At 52.7% G+C, this 17,192-nt stretch overlaps 1 protein-coding gene and 1 pseudogene across 2 annotated transcripts in view; one reads left to right on the forward strand and one right to left on the reverse strand.

Moving 5' to 3' along the window:
• Nucleotides 1-17,192, reverse strand: part of CALN1 (calneuron 1) — a 409,706-nt gene that overhangs the window by 379,694 nt on the left and 12,820 nt on the right. The gene's annotated exons all lie outside the window — the stretch shown is intronic.
• Nucleotides 5,405-6,104, forward strand: LOC118703424 (annotated as a pseudogene).

Genomic DNA, 17,192 nt, shown 5'->3' on the forward strand with positions numbered 1-17,192 from the left:
AAAGGCAAAAAAGGAGGGGCTGAGAGCTTGGGTCACCGGGGGCTGTGGCCAGCCTGCAAACAGCCATCAGCCCCTCACCTAGGTTGGCCAGACACCCCGACCCTGAAGGAGATGAGGCCAGCCTGCAAACAGCCCTCAGCTCCTCACCCAGGCTGGCCAGGCACCCCCATCCTGATCCGGGACACCCTTCAAGGCAAACCAACCAGCCCCCACCCGTGCATCAGGCCTCTATCTATACTAATAAAAGGGTAATATGCGAATTAGACTGGGAAACCTTCCAGAAGACCTTCCAGAGATTCTTTTGGACAAAGAAATGGTGGTGGGGCCAAGATAGAGGCAGTTAGAGGCCAAGAAAGGAGTGCAGTTGTGGGTGATCAGGCCAAGATGGGATGGCAGTTGTGGGTGATCAAGCTGGTGGAGGGCAGAGCTGTTGGGGGTAAGCAGACCAGCAGAGGGGCCAGTTGGGGGCGAGCAGGTCATCAATGGGGGGCAGTTGGAGGTGATCAGGACAGCAGCGGGGTAGTTTGGAGTGAGCAGGCCAGCAGGGGGGCAGTTGGAGATGAGCACACTGGCACAAAGGGCAGTTGAGGGTGAGCAGGCCAGCAGGCAGAGTGGTTAGGGACAATCAGGCAGGCAGGCAGACAGGGGTTAGGAGCCAGCAGTCCAGGATTGTGAGAGGGATGTCCAACTGCCAGTTTAGACCCAACCCCTGTAAGCTGGCAGTAGGACATCCTTTGAAAGGTCCCAGATTGGAGAAGGTGCAGGCCAGCCTGAGGAACACACACACACCCAGTGCATGAATTTCATGTACCGAGCCACTAGTAGTAACATAATCAGAGAATCTTACATGGAATAGCGAGAAAGGAGGGAACAAGGTCTTCAAAGGCCCTGGTAGGCTCAGCTCTGCCCAAGGTTCTGGTGTGGCTGGCCAGCCGGCCCTGCAGGACTTGGTGCTCAGCAATTCCACCAGCCTGCCCCCTGCTGCTCCCACCACCTTAATCTCACGTCCCTGCCACCTCGTCCCCACATCCATCCCCTGACCTGAGGGAGGGGACTCAAGTCGAATCATGTCCTACTTGTGTGTTGGCACGGGTCACAGGAGCTGGCTTCTCTTTATGCAAAGTCCCCTTGTTCTGATTCCCTCGTAATGAACACAAAATAATACCGTACTCACTGAGCTCCAAGACTCATTGTTTTCATGTTTAGTATCTCTGAACCAGGGCACCTTCTACAACCACTGACATCCTGAGTTGGGTGAAATGCCTGGTAATAGTTGGCACATATTAAGTACCTCATGCCAGGCATACTTCTAGGTACTTTACATGAATTTACTCACTGAATCCTCATAACAACCCTGGTGACAAGGACTGATATTAACGTTTTAGAGACAACGAGATTGAGGTGCCAGGACCAGGACTGGTGAGGGGCAGGATCAGGAACTCGCCAGCTGTGATCCCGGCATGCTTCTTACCAGCTCTCCCTTCAGGGCCCATGGAGTTGCTGCCAACAGGCTCTGTGAGTACCAGGCTGGTGTCCCTCCCCCAGCCCCAGGGTTCATCGGAGTGTCCTGGCAGGGTCCCTCTGGCCTCCAGCAGCCTCTCTGTTAACCTAGCACAGTACACATATGTTGTCATCTGCCATGTGTACCAGGACGTGACCGTGGTTGGCAGATACGGCACTCGACCACCTCTCTCAAGCATGTCAGCAATCCTGGAGACAGGAGCGCTGTTTTTGCTCTGGGGCGCCCAGCGTTTTGTCATGAGCCCTTCGTGGACTCCGGCCCCTGCCTCCTCCACCTGTTCCCTCACTAGGGACCTACCCCCAGGGCACCAGGCTCCCCGGCTGAAATCGGCCACACTGGAGCTCTTCCCCAGACAACCAAAGGTATCAGATGGCTCCCAAATGTGGACTCAGGAGGCTGACTGCAGCCTGAACCACCCCTTTCCTCCCCAATCCCTGGCCCAGCCAGTTCCCAGTTGTCATCTGTAGCACAGGTGAGCTGCGTGCCCTTTGATGTCTGGGCCTCCAGGGCCAGCCATTGGATGACCCCCTAGCCCTGTCCCACACCTCGCCCCACTGGACTCAGTTTTGGAAAAACAAACTGGGACATCAAAAACATCCCGCATTCCAAATCAAGGGAAACCCCCAGAGCCCCCAGCAGTCTCTAGAAGACCCCTCTCCCGCCCCCAGCAGAAGCTCCCAGATCGCGGAGGCCTCAGCGCGGGCCTGGCTTTCCAGATGGGATAACATTCACCCACCTGCCTCTGCCCACGCAGGTCCCGTTCCTGCCAGCTCCCTGAAGGCCACGCAGGCTGCCACCTGAACCAGCCTTCAGGCCTGCGGGCCGCCTCATGCATGGGTGGACATTAGTGTCTGCTTTTTTGCTGCTAGGCATTCTGGAGGGAGTTGCTAAAGCAGGTTCTGCTAAACACACACACACACACACACACACACGCACGTTCTCCTTCCTTCCGCTCTCTCCAAGGCTCTTAAAATACTCCCAAGAGCAATTAAGCTTTGGTAGCTAATGACTTAATTGTGAGCTAATACCGTATCTTCCCATCGCCCTCACCAGGTGGGAGCAGGGGGTGGAAGGCTGATTCACACTCTGCAATCAGATTATGGGAGGATCCCGGGAGTGTAGCAGGAGGCCTGGACAGTCCACGTGGGACAGGGACCGGGTCCCTCATTTTGTGTGCCCACAGCAGGGCTGGAGCCTTAACCAGGGGTTACAATTACATGCAAAAATCCAAAAAGCAACCTATGAAGGAGACCAACCCAGACACTCCCCGTTCACCTTGGGAAGCCTGGAGCTCAGAGGGGCTGAGACATTTCCAAAGGTCACACAGATTCTCGCCCAGGCCAAAGGCCTTCCTGATGCCAGACACCAGGGGGGCTCGTGATGGGTGGGGGAGGACCCTCACGTCACTCTCCCTGATCCTACCACCGCTCTCCTCCTCATCCCAGTGTGGAAGCACCAAGCTCTCCAGGGATAAGACAGAGTAATAGAGTTTGGAAGTGTCCAGTATAAACTGCCAAGAAGGAGAGTCCAAGCAAATGTCTGAGGGAGTATATGCAAATTTTTCCATGCTTTGTACGTCTCCTGGGGCCACTGGGAGGCAGGAGCGGTGCTCCAGGGAACCTGTCTCTGTGGCCCCAGCCTTCCAGTTTCCAGTCCATCCCTTTCTCAAGTGTGTCTGTCACCATTTCTGTGGCAAGCCTAATGGCCAGAGACTCCTAGGGGTCACTTACTTTCTCTTTCCCACGCCCGCCCCCACCCCAAGCCCACTTCACTCTACTCAGCACTTTCCAATTCCACCTGCGATGTTGCACTCAGCTGAGGGCTGGGCTGGGCTGGGCTGGGCTGGGCTGGGGCAGGAGGCAGAGAGTGCAGGGCAGAAGGAAGAAGCCATGGGGAGCTGAACCCAAGGCCGTGGCTTAGCCAAAACGTGCTCCAGTTGCCAGGTCAGCTGCCAGAGGAGGCTGGACATCTCAGGGGTTCCCAGGAGAGGCCTGAGTCTAATCCAGGCTGAGCCCCGGGGCTGTGCTGGGAAAGTCCGGCTGAGGAAGGTCCGGGCTGGCATCTGGAAGCCGGGGGTCTGGGAAGGACCAGTGCTACTTGGTCCCTCCGTTGGGAAGAGGTGGGCGAGGCCTCCCACCCAATGAATGGAGTTGGCAAGGCTACCTGTGCAATGGACCTTACTCAGAGGGATGAAAGCTGTGCTCCCCACAATGCCAAAAACACCTACAACCCTTTTTCCACCCCTGCACTCCAAGTGGGTCAGAGATTAAACACCAGAGGGCAAAACCAGGGCGCAGGAGCGTCACTCGTTGGTGCGGACAAGCCTGCGTCGGGGCGGGAGGCAATAGATTAGGACCTAAACCAACAACGTGCGGGTTTGTAAATGGTTATTCCATCACGCACTGCGTGTTTGACTGTACTCATTATATTTTAATATGATTATGTCCAATCCAGTAGACTGAAGCAGATTTGTTCAGATGTGATAATTAGTTCCTACGTGCTCATTACTCTTGGTGGCAGTGTTGGCAGGAGCTCCGAGGACGGCGAGGAGAGGAGCCCCCGAGTTCCTCGTGTTCCTTGGCTGTGATGGGGGTGGGGGCTGCATTGGGTCTGGGGTAGCCGTGCTGCCCTGAGACACACGGCAGACAGGCCTGAGACTCCAGCACAGCGACCTTGTGCCCTGAGCCCCAACCAGGAACCCTGGGGTAACCAACTTCCTCCCCACCCTGGCTGGCCATTCTTGCCCCTCTTCATCTTAGGTAAGACTCTGTCCACTACCCCCTCCAGAGGACAATAGTCTCCACACTCACCACATTGCCCCCCGGCACCTGGTACAGGGATGCCAATAGCCATACATTTACCATTTCTAGACAACCGCCCCCTGGGCACAGGAGAAGGGGCCCGCACATGTCATGACCAGCTTCCTGGAAAATACACACTTGCCAGTCCTCCTCCCAACCCACCTAGGCCTCCTCCAGCTCAGAACCTCCAACGAGAACTATAACTTCCTCAGCCAACCGTACTGGATGGGCCTCCAGGAGTTCAAATGCCCTACATCCCTTCAGGGTAACCTTGGTGGCTTGGCAGACCCCAACTCCTTCAGATTGGAAGCAACATCCCCAGCTATACCTGGCTTTCCCTGACCGGCACCCTGTGGTGCACAGGGCAAGGCATTTGTGGATCATCTTGAGCTCAGGGCTCCTGTCTGGATCTCCTCCGGTCACCCTCCGAGGCTGGGTTTGGGGAGCGCTGTTTACCTCTCTTGGTCTGACAGCAGAGAACTGGTGTCTCAGAGACCACACTTCTTCCCCAGCTCGGAGTCATCCTGGGGTCCTATTTCCCCGCATTCCCAGGACGGGTATGCAGATCAGGTGCTCATTGTCCCACTAACCCCCTGGCCCTCAATTTGAATGAAGACCTAACCAGGAAGCAGCTTGGGGAAAAGAAGGCAAGATGCAGCCTATACAACGCTATGTTTCAGACACAGCCAGCATTCCACACAGCTTTGCTCCAACCCTGGATGGACTAACGCCCTGACCTGGCCCTCATCCCACAGGCAGCACCGCCTGTTGCACTGCCCACAGGCCCATGTTTGCTTCTCGCTAGAGAGGGGCTGCCTGAGCGGCTCCACTCCCTGCGCATGGACTTGAATTTCAGGGCTCCTTTATCCCCTGGGCATGGTGCAGAGAAGGGGAGATTCCCCACTCACCTGACACCTGAGTTCCCTCTTAAACGCAGGAAGGCAGCAAGGGCGACAGAGAGGGCTCATCTATTTGTGGGGACCCCTGGGCATGGAAATCTGGTGGGTGCTCACTGTGCCTTCCTTTCTGCCCAGCACCTCTGAGTCCTTGAGCTGACAAAAACCCAGCCCCCGCCTTCTCGCCGAGCACCGCCAGCATGGTGTTCAGGCGTTTAGTAGAGGTTGGCCAGGCGGCCTACGTCTCCTTTGGGCCTCATGCCAGGAAGCTGGTCACGATCGTAGATGTAATCGATCAGAACAGGGCTTTGGTAGATGGACCTTGCACTCAAGTAAAGAGACAGGCTATGCCTTTCAAATGCGTGCAGCTCACTGACTTCCTCCTGACGTTCCCACACAGTGCCCGCCAGCAGCATGTTCCACAAGCCTGGGAGAAGGCGGATATCAATACAAACTGGGCAGTCACAAGATGGGCCAAGAAGATCGAAGCCAGAGAAAAGAAAGCCAAGATGACAGATTTTGATCGTTACAAAGTACTAAAGGCAAAGAAAATGAGGAACCGAATGATCAAGCTTGAAGTTAGGAAGCTTCAAAAGGCAGCTCTCCGGAAAGCTTCTCCCCAAAAAGCACCTGCTGCGAAAGGTGCCGCTGCAGCAGCTGCTGCGAAAGTTCCAGCAAAAAAGGTGACTGCTGCAAGCAAGAAGGCTCCAGCCCAGAAGGGTCCCGCCCAGAAATCCGCAGGCCAGAAGGCAGTGCCTCCACAAGCTCAAAAGGATCCGAAAGCCCCAGCCCAGAAGCACCTGCTGCTCCCAAGGCATCTGGCAAGAAAGCACGAGAACATGAGGGACTGCTATAAATGGATAATAAAGGTTCTTTTTAACACACACACACACACACTCACACAAGCAAACAAACAAACAAAAAAACAGCCCCAGAGCAATCCTGACTGGTTTTCATTCTTATCCTTAACCCTTTGTGTAAATTTTTACCTTTTCATCCTGTTGCTTGCTTTTTTAACCTTTCTGTTTTTGTTTTTTTTTTAATCATTTATTTATTTATTTATTTTTACATATTTTATTGATTTTTCTTTGCCCCCTCCCTCCCACACATCCCCTCCCTCCCCAGAGTTTTATGTCCATTGGTTGTACTTATATGCATGTATACAAGTCCTTCGGTTGATCTGTTATCTCCCCCAGATCCTCCTCCCCTCCCCGCTGTAATTTGACAATCTGCTTGTTGCTTTACTGTCTCTATATCTATCTTTTGGTACATCAGTTTATAATGATCTTTATTATCCACAAATGAGTGGGGTCATGTGTGTTTCTCTTTCATTGATTGGCTTATTTCACTCAGCATGATGTTCTCCAATTCCATCCAGGTTGCTGCAAATGATGAGAATTCCTTCTTTTTTATGGCAGCATAGTATTCCACTGTGTAGATGTACCATAGTTTTTGGATCCACTCATCTGCTGAGGGGCACCTAGGCTGTTTCCAAATTCTGGCTATTGTAGATTGTGCTGCTATGAACATAGGGGTGCATATATCCTTTCTGATTGGTGTTTCTAGTTTCTTGGGATATATTCCTAGGAGTGGGATTACTGGGTCAAATGGGAGTTCCATTTTCAGTTTTTTGAGGAAACTCCACACTGTTCTCCACAGTGGCTGCACCTAACCTTTCTGTTTTTAACTTACCTTGTTGGCTTTAACTTTGAAACCAATCTCATTGACGTCATCTTATCTTTCTCACCATTCTTTATTTCTGCACATTTAATTGCTCAGAGTTTGCATTTCTATTCTATTCCCTTTTCTCTTCACTCCCTCATTTTTCCTTCAATCTCAAGTTGCAGTTTTTCTACTTTCTACCATTGCTGCATCATTACAAGCATGTGCCCCCACACACACTCCCCACACTCCACATACACACACACACACACATACACCCCCTGCCCGTGGTTTCCTTCATCTGCTTCTCTTTCTTACTTTTCCGAGGAGCCAGCAGAAAGCCGAACCCTACTGCAGGGACAGCCAGGTCTCACACAGATGAGCTGGGGACCCTTCCTCCCTCCGTCCTGTCCTTCCAGGGCTGGCTCTCCAGGCAGCCGCCCCCTCCAGAGACCCAGGAAACTGGCCCCGGGACTGGGGGGCACTGTGACCTCCCTACAGGACACAGGCTGCTCTGCAGGAAGGCCTTGCACCCCACGTCCCAGGCCACCTGGGCACAGGAGAAGGGGGATGTACATTTTGTAATCAGCTTCCTGGAAAATACACACATCCCAGGTGTGCCCTCCTGCCAGATGGCGGAGGGTCTGGCTTCCTGGCCCCGAGGAGGAGCCTCTGAGACAGGCTGAGTCCCAGGAAGGCGGCAGAGACGCCAGCACCAGTCCCCAAGGTGTGACAACTTCCAGACTGAGACCCCTTGCTTTGAGGGATTTTAAGAAGATACTTCTGGCCAAGACCTGTTTGGCTCAGTGGATAGAGCGTCTGCCTGCGGACTGAAAGGTCCTGGGTTCGATTCTGGTCAAGGGCATGTACCTTGGTTGCGGGCACATCCCCAGTTGGGGGTGTGCAAGAAGCAGCTGGTCGATGTTTCTCTCGCATTGACGTTTCTAACTCTGTATCCCTCTCAATTCCTCTCTGTGTAAAATCAATAAAAATATATTTTTTAAAAAAAAGAAGATACTCTGAAGTACAAATTGCCAATTATAAAAACATCACAGATGTAAAATACTAGAGCACAGTCAATAATCTATAATAATAAAAGCATAATATGCTAATTAGACCAGACGTCCTTCAGGATGGCCTTCTGGATGAAGTTGTGGTGGCAGCCGCAGCAAGCGGCAGGGGGAGGAAGGAGTGCAATCCCCCTGCACGAATTCTGTGCATCAGGCCTCTAGGATTGTAATAACTACGTATGGTGTCAAATGGGCACTGGACTGAGGGGGAATCACTCTGTAAGGTACATAAATGTCCAGTCACTGTGCCGTACACCTGAAACGAATGTAATAATGCACGTCACTGTGACGGACAGAAAAGCTGCCCCGTCCATCTTCCAGTGCATGAGACGCCTCCTACGGCAGAGGCCCCGCTTCAGTGCCAACATCCGGGGCTTTCACGTAGTTAAACTATTTTAAAGTTTAAAATTCCTGGGACTAGAGACCAAAACTTCCAGGGCCCTCACCTGGTGGCACCTGTAAATTGTGAGGGTGAATTTTAGATGGGTAAACCCCACCCATCATGCCTCCGAACCACAGGCCCTGCAAACATAAAAATGTGGTGGAGAGCAGGATTGCTTCATCCTCCCTTCTTAGCTCCCACCCTGGTCACCGAGGCCCATGCACGATGAGCTATAGATTGAGGCGGGGCTGAGGCTGCACGCATCCTGAGGGCTTGCTCCTGGAGGGAAGATTTAATCAACTCTCTGCCTCATGTTTTGATCAACTCTCCGGCCCAGCCTCACTGGCCTGACCCCCCTGCCAGCACCTCTGTTGCTGCAGGACCTCGACAGAGAGCACTAGCTGCGTGTCTGTCACACCCGCACAGCGTCCCAGAGGAACCTCTTGTTGGGTTCCTGCCGGGGAGGATGGCCCTCAAGCCATCAGTGGCCCTGAGGAAGCGTTCCCGGGCGTGAGCTGTGGTGTAGCTCCAGGCCCTCCTGGAGAGCTAGAAATGTCGATTAGAGAGAAACATCCACCAGCTGCCTCCTCCACACCCCCTGCTGGGGATGTACCCGCAACCAATGTACGTGCCCTTGACCGGAATCGAACCTGGGACCTTTCAGTCTGCAGAACGACATTCTATCCACTGAGCCAAACCGGTTTCGGCTGTTATCACTAATATTGGCACTCACTTTGATTCAGCGCTTCCTGTTGCCACATCCCATAGGGCACTTGCAGAAGGTCCTTAGCACCTCCTCTCCCCTCACAGCCCAGAGGCAGCAGGAGGGGTTCCTGTCCACTGGCAGATCAGGAAATTGGGATTGAAAAGGTTGCAGGTTGTGGGTGATGGTGGACACCCACAAGTTGGCAGAGCTGGATTTGAACCCAGGCCGGCTGTCCACAGAGTCCAAAGCCTGAGCTGCCCCTGTCCCTCTCAGCCCAGCGAGATGGCCCTGCTGGATCTGAGGAAGAGGTTCCGTCATTGCACTGCCATCCTCCTCTTTCCAAGGTGCCTCCGAAGGAGCCAGACATGCTGAGAACCCCAGCCGAGAAGGAACAGAGGGCTCAGACCAAACATGGGCTGCTCCCCAGCTGGGGCTTCTCTGTTGGCTGTGCTGGCACCCCAGTTTAGCCTGGGAAAGCAGGAGGGGTTCTCCGCTATTTTCTTCCAGAAAGTGAAGGAAAGTCCCAGGCTGGCAGGTTATGAGTCCACTTGAGCCCACTTACCTCGGGACTGACTGGAAGAGCCCCCCCCCACCTCCCCGGCTGAGGCCCAGAGGGGGTGTGGGCCCCGCCCAGCCTGGCCTGACAGGCTCTTGGCCCATCTGATGCCTGCCAGGTTCCTACTTGAAACACCTCCAGCCTGACCTTCCCAGGCCAGGCTCCACAGAGTGGGCAGGGCGGGACAGGGCAGTTCTGCTGTGACCACTGGGCTGTACTTACCCCCCTAGGAGCGGTTCCTTAGGAACCCCTGTGTCAACCTCATCTGGTCTTGGTTCTGGGAACAGTGACCAGTGACTGTGTGCCCTGACCCCTGTTTGCTGCTCATTCAGAATCTAAGCTGCTGGAGCCCGTCACCCACAGTGGGAAGGGCCTGTTGTGGGCACCGCTCTTGCCCAAGCCTCTGTCTTCCCCACCTGGACGGTCACAGCAGCTGGTTTCCACTCTTGCCTGTCTCCGCAGAACCAGAGCCATCGTTTGAAAGCATAGAACAGATCCCATGATGCCTTGCTTAAAATCCTCCTGTGATTTCTCATCATCCGTGGGATGAAACCCCACTGCTGCACGGTGCTCTGTGAGGCCCTGTGAGCTCTCGTTGCCGCCCTCTAGCTGTCGCCCTCCTCTCTGACGGCCTGCTCTCTGGTCCCCACTCCCTACTCCCTGCCTCTCCAGCTCACCACACTCTCCTGCCTCGGCATGGGTCTCCCTGATGCTCCCCCTGGAGGGCTCCCGCCCAAACCCATTCACATCTGGCTTCTCCTTATCATTAGGGTCTCACTCAGCTCCACGTCACCTCCTAAGGACTGTCCCCAGTCACTCAGGTGAAGTGCCCCCACCACATACACACTCTTCTGTCCTATTCCATCCCATCAGAGCATCTGTCACTATCTGAGATTATCTGATCGCTTTATTTGCTACATCTGGGAGTTCTACTTCTGATAATCACAGAGTAGCTCATATTAAACCAACGCTCATACAAGTAGCAACCATAAATTCTGGGCACTATATAAAGACAGTGCCCAAAAGGCCCTAGAGGGGGGGCCAACAGCAGGAAGGAACTGAAGGGGAGTTGGTATTGGAACGTTAGAAAGGCTCCAGGCGAATCCCCACTTTTGTGGTTTTACCTGAAGGCAGCTCCCTCCCCACGCTCACCCCCATCAGTGACCAATGAGGCTAGAAATTGGAGTCTTACTGTCGAGAAGACTGAATTGAGAGCATCCCCAGCAACCAGGAAGTATGAGGAACAGAGAGGATCACAGAGGGGGAGACCCCAATATCATAATTCTGCCAAACTTCCGGTCGACTCCCAGGGTGAGACTCGAGCAGCCCCGGAACCCTCAGAAGACTGAGCAGACACTTCAGCTGCTGATCAGCCAAGGAAACTTCCTGCTAAGCAAACGCACTGACAAACAAATCAATACGCTCTGCAGATGAACAGAATAGAACCCAGGTCTCTACGACATTGCATGTCCACAGTGCAGGGCGCACTTCAGAATCACTGGGTGTACAAGCAAACGGGAAAATGGGATCCACACTCGAGAGAAAGGGAAACTGAAGGACACCAGCCTCAGGTGGATTCGGGTTTTAGAATTAGCTCAAATCATAAGAGATCTCTTTGCTAAGGTTTTCTTGTCTTCCACTGAAGCGTGTGAGCTAAGAGCAGGAACCTTATGGGTCTGTGCCTTGCTCGCTCCCCAGCAACCAAAACAGCCACGGGTGCATAGAAAGCACCCAAAAATATGACTGTGTTGCAGAGCAGAATTGTATTTTTTCCTCCTTATCTTCTCTCTTAGAACCCAAGGCCCCTCCTAGAGGAACTGAACACTGACAGAGAGCAGAGTAATCGTGTTCTCTTTTGAGCAGAGGGCACGGTTTTACGCTCATGAATCAGCAGTGGCTATTACAGACAAGTGACTTTGATCTCTAATTATTGCCAAAAAGGAAGCATGGAGATCAGCTACGTAAGGAAAAGCCAATGTCATCATTTTTCACAAACGCTTGTCATCGCTGAACTGCCTTGGAGTAAAAATGGTGTGTGTGAAGTCAGCTCATTGCGGACCCAGGTGTTGAATCTGCGACTGGTTTATATCAGAGGAAATGATGGTGTCTACAGTGAGACATAACGGTTTCTATCAAGAGGTTGTTGACTGCGGTAGTTGTTTCCACTATTTCTATGTGGCAGTTTCTTTTGCCGTGACCAGAGTTTGGGGAGCTCTTAGACCAGAGCCTGGCCTCCGCATGGGACCCCTAATTCTCCAGGAGGACTTCCGCAGTCCTGCTCCCAGATGGGCTGGCGTTCAGAATGGGTGACAGCCCTCAGGGTGCAGGCACTGCCCGGTCCAGTAGGTGCCAGTGGAACACTGACCCTTTGGGAGAGGCGCCAGCTCCGAGGGCCGGGCCTGGCAGTAGCCACATCCTGAGTGGTGTTCTGTGCAGGAAGGTGTCCTGGTCACCTCCTCGGGGTTCAGGAGAGGATTTCAGGGCCACCTCCAGCTCCACCAACTGTTCAAGCATATGGGGTTGTACCCAACCCGCAGCCCAGGGACGCTGCCCTCCAAGCACTTGTCAAGGAGAATTAGCTCAAAATGCATTGCTCGGCACTCACACAGTTGGGAAAACAACCACCCATCGAATTACGTCAATCCACCTTTCTCAATGATGACTTTTAAGCTGTGATGAGAAGTGGGGGCCCCTCCCCCTTCAAGTCAATCTTATGAGGAACCCCAGTACACAAATTAGAGGAATAAGGCTGAGGGCTTGGGGTACATAACCCCTCAGTGCACCCCTGGCCTTCACCATCCCCTCACTCACACACCTTAGACACCGCAGCAGCTCTGACATCACACCATGGAATCACTCCGCAGGAAATGGATTCAAAGAAAGGCAGCCCATCATAGGTAAGCTAGCCTCAGATTAAGACGGAGTCAGACCTTCAGCTCTATCCCCTACCCAACCCCCTTCCTTGAGGAACATTCTAAGAAGTTGCCCTAGCAAACTCCTTGCCCTGTGCACAGGAGGGCCGTTGGGACGCTGTTGCAGCAGCCATGTCCTCTCCGTGAGGACCCGGGGGAGGCTTCTCCCTGCCTGCAGTCCCAGGAACAGCTGCGCCTTTTCCGAGCGAGTTGCTTTGCCTCTATTGCAAAGATGCTGTGTCTGCAATGAGGGACTGCTTACTTCTCTGTGTTGGCTGAGAGAAAGCTCAGGGCAGCTCAGCGTTCCACCTCTAGCAAATGACAGGGTTTGATGTCATGAATTGTGTGCCCTAACTTCCTTCCTGGATCCACACTTGCTTGTCTTATTGTCTTTGTCCACTGAACTTCGTTGATTTATGTCTGGCAGTGGCATAGGCACCGGTGCAAACCGCCTTGCATCTCCTGGGGACAATGTGGGGATTTACTAGGATACATGGCTCTCCAAAGTTGGCCACTTTATGATCGACTTCGGCAGGCACCAGTTCTCACATAAGCAGCGTCGCTGTCTTTTAAAACCAGGAAACCACTTGGCCAGGCCAAAGAGTCGATGCTGATGAACTTACCAGATTGCATTCCCTGTTACACACTGATGCGATCTTGCTAGCTGTGTGTGCCCTGCAGCCCTGCCAAGGGGAGGCGGGAAAGGAATGAACCCATCGCTGTCTGAATCAGAACACTGTTACTCTCCCCATGCTCCCCGTGGACTCTGTCGGCTTTGAGGGGGCAAAGGGAAAGAGAGGGAGGATTGAGGGTTTTGGATAGCATTGGACCTTAGGTGGCTGACATGTCTGCTGATATCATTTCATTCTCTCCAAATCAGTGACTGGAAGGGAGAAAGCAACCTGTACCATCAAATAGTCTTTGAAATGCGAGTCATCTTCCTCACAACTCCTCACTCAAAGGGCAGTCTGAGTGTCCTAAGGTCGGAGAGTGGGTTAACTGGGGTCCCAACAAAAACAGTGCATCCACAGGGAGCAGGGCCTCAAATTTCCGGGTGCACTGATGGTGAACTTGAGCTCAGGGAGCCTATTCCAGGGGACTACCTAGAAACAGGCTGGAGAACACCTCCCAGAGGGACCAAGGAGGTCTCCCACGCTGGCCCTGGGTTTCTCAGTTCACCTGGCCCACCCAGGGAAGGCTGAGGGTCCCATGATCGGGGCCCAGTGCCCCCAGGACTTGGAGACGGTGCCTGTGGTCCTGGATGCTCAGGGTTGAATCCGCAGTGCCCCCAAGGGTACAGTGGCAGAGACAAAAGAACACTTTCAGCCTTCTTTTGGGAAACATTCTGAGCTTTTCTCGCCCACTTTTTCTTAGGCCAAAGCATCTCCAGCTTCCAGTGAATTGAAGGTCTAGCTGGTCTCCGAGCAGCTAATCAGGCTGACAAACCAAGGAGGGTGAAGCTCAGAATCACAAAAGCCCCCATCAGGGGGGTGGCATCAGGGTCAACAACTGCAACCCAGCACCTGGTTCAGAATGCCCGGGAAACCCCTTCCCTCCTGGGGTCACTCCGGAGCGTCTCTCCCTCCAGCTCCCCGCCGTGGGGCAGCGGGGAAACGCCACACTCCCTTCTGGAGAAGGCTCGGGAGGCTGGGCTGCCCAGTGCCTGGCGCCTCGGGGATGGGCCAATCCGGAAAACAGGCTCAGCTGAGCCAAGGAAAATCTGGCACCTTCTCTGGTTCTCAAAAGGCAGAGTAGGAAACAGGCCTGAGGTTATGGCAGAAAGAACTCGGGGAAGCCCATTTGCAACTGCTTTCCAAAGCTCAGACACCGGGTCCCAGGACTGGAGGGTGAGGGAGGGAGCCTTGGGGGTAAACTCTGGAGAAACGCAAGGCCAAGGAACACTGCCCTCAGTGGGATTCGCCTGCAGGGGACAGCCTCCCTCCCCTGGGCCCCAGACTTGCAGCCTGGAGAGCCGGGGCCTCAGCCTGGGGAGAGGCCCAGTGCTCCGGGGCACTTGGCATGTGCCGCCCTCTGGGCTGTGGAGGATTCCAGGAGCCACTCGGGCCTCCCGTTGACAGAGTCACTTTTCATCTTCCCTGCCTTCAGGCACAGGCACACACGCACACGGGGCAAAAATCAGTTAATCACTATGAACATTTTATAATAAATTTTAACAATTTAAGAGTCTGGTACGGCTTTATTATAGTTTTTATTTCACCATACTAATTCAGTGCGTAATAACCTGCCAGACACAGAATTCATTTGACATATGCTCCGAGCCCCAAGATAATGGAATATGCAGAAGACAAACCTTGGGTCCCAACCAGCAAGGCACTCCCTCTTCCCCTGGGGGACAGGGAGGGGAGCGGCTCTCCAGTTGCTGGAAGCAGAGTGCACTCTCCGGGCCCCAGCCTGGGCCCACCAGCAGGTTCCCTGTGACAGTCTCCAGGGCTGGAGGAGGGCTGTCATGGCCCAGGTTGCGGTTAACAACAGCCTGACTGCCAGGATTAGTCTCAGAGCACAGCCTGCCCCACAGCATTCTTTGGATCTTTGGTGGCTGGGGGGTGGGAGGGTCCCATCTCAGGGCTGGCAGCTGGCCACCTCCATCTCATTCGGGCCTCACCTTTGGGAAATGAGAGCAGCTAAAGGGAAAGCTCCTAGGAGCAGGTTCCCTTTGCTACTCCCTCCCTGTCACCACCGCCAACAGCGCTTCCCTGCAGTGTCCCCCCTGACCAGCAGCCTCTGTGTCACCTGGGAGGCTGTTAGAGATGCAAACTCTTGGCTCCATCTCAGTCCCACTGAATCTGAAATCCTAAGGTGGGGCCCAGGGAATCTGGGTCTTCACAAACCCTCCGGGGATTTGGATGCTTGCTGAAATCTGAGAAATGCTCAAATCCAAGGGAGAACTCTGGAAATGCCTGCTGAAGCTACAACCAAGCCCCCGAGGCCTGGGGCTCAGCTCTGCCGCTGCGGGCTCTTCCCCAATGGGAAGGCTTGGGCCTCGCTGTCCTCGTTTGGAAAATAAGGACAATAGGCCCCTGCAGCCCTGACATCGTGGGACAGATGGCTGAAATCAAGTCCAGCGGATCCCACAGTGCCCTTCCCTTCAGGGAGAGGCCCGATTGGATCACATCCTGTGGGAGCCCCCACAGGGTGTGCGGTTGCTAAGGGCCATTTGGCTTCGAAACAAAGGAGAACAATGGCAAGGAGAGGGGTCCGTGGCCAGAAAAAGTTAGAGGGAGAATCCAAGTTAGTGGTTGAGTGTGTGCGTGTGTGTGTGTGTGTGTGTGTGTGTGTGTGTATGTGTGTGTATGTGTGTGCATGTATGTGCAGTATGAGAATTTATCTAGGTTCTTGCTTCTTTTTCTTTCCCCTCCCCTTTATCTCTCCCCTCTCTCTTGACTACCTATTTCGCCAAGAGCATGATTCCGTCTCTGCCATTCTACTGAGAAATAAACCAAACCAAACTTTCACTGCCTACCACCCTCTCCTTCCCATGAGAATGGACCTTCTAGAAATAGAGGTCTCAACTCAGAGCCATCACTTCAAAGCTCCAAGTCTATTCTTGTCCTCCCACAATGTGGCTTCTGCCTCCATCACTCCAGGAAACTGGGCCAGCTGCCTCCCACTTCCCAAGTCCGAGGGGCACTTCCCGGCCCCCGCCTTGCTCGGTCCCTCTGGCATTTAACACACCATCCTCTGCAGGTTCCACTTTCTGACTGTCCACAATCAGACTTCAAATGATACTAAATAACTGCCACACCTTGCCCATTTTTATCTTTAGTTCCTAATTTTATATTTCATTGCATAAACACATATGGGTATATGCCATCCAGAATATGTTATAGAAATAGCTAAGGTATAGTCTATCTAATTTTTTCAGTGGTTCTTAAATAACCCCCCCCCCAAAAAAAAAAATACTCTTTGAGAATTAAATTCCAGAAAACATGTTTCCTTGAGGAACTAGCATATCATCCCCCAAGCAATGAAACTCAAAAAGTAATTCCCAGAAAGCTTGAAATAGGGAAATTGATCATGTCAGCCCTTGTGGAGAGTACTGACTAGAAATAGCCACAAAGGGAGAGCCTGTAGTGTGAATTATGTCCCACTTCTTGCTCTGGATGCTGGTGAGTGTGTTCAGTTTATAAAAGGTATGGATCCATGTAATCATGATATAAAAAATTCCAGGATGGTTACATTTTTAAAGGAATTGCCTTTTACTGACCAGGAAGTTGGGATCAGATGGGTGACTCAATTTTATTCTTATACACCTGTTGGCCTTTATTTACGCATTTTATTTTTTCTGACCTTGCTCTTCTATTCTAAATTGTATTTTCTTTAGTACAGAATTTTTATGCTTGCTTTACAATTATATTTTTTATATCCCTACTACATCCAAAATGGTTTATGGAAGTAGAAAAGGTAGAAATAAATAGATATTCTTTCAAGTAGATAAAGTCTATTTTTTGTGTCGACATCCTTCTTGCCTGGCATATAGTAGTTATTTAATTAATATTGAAAGAAAGAAACGTTTATCTGTAGAGGAAAAGAGAAAAATAGGGTAAAAGCAATGGAGCACTTAGGAGTCAAGAACAGGTTATTTTTAAGATGAGAGCCATCTGAGCAGGTGCCCAAGGAGGTGGAAGAAACCAGGAGACAGGGATTAAGTTGAAAGTGGGGAGGGT

This window comes from Pipistrellus kuhlii, unplaced genomic scaffold, assembly GCF_014108245.1.
Source record: "Pipistrellus kuhlii isolate mPipKuh1 unplaced genomic scaffold, mPipKuh1.p scaffold_m20_p_4, whole genome shotgun sequence".
Lineage (NCBI taxonomy): Eukaryota > Metazoa > Chordata > Mammalia > Chiroptera > Vespertilionidae > Pipistrellus > Pipistrellus kuhlii.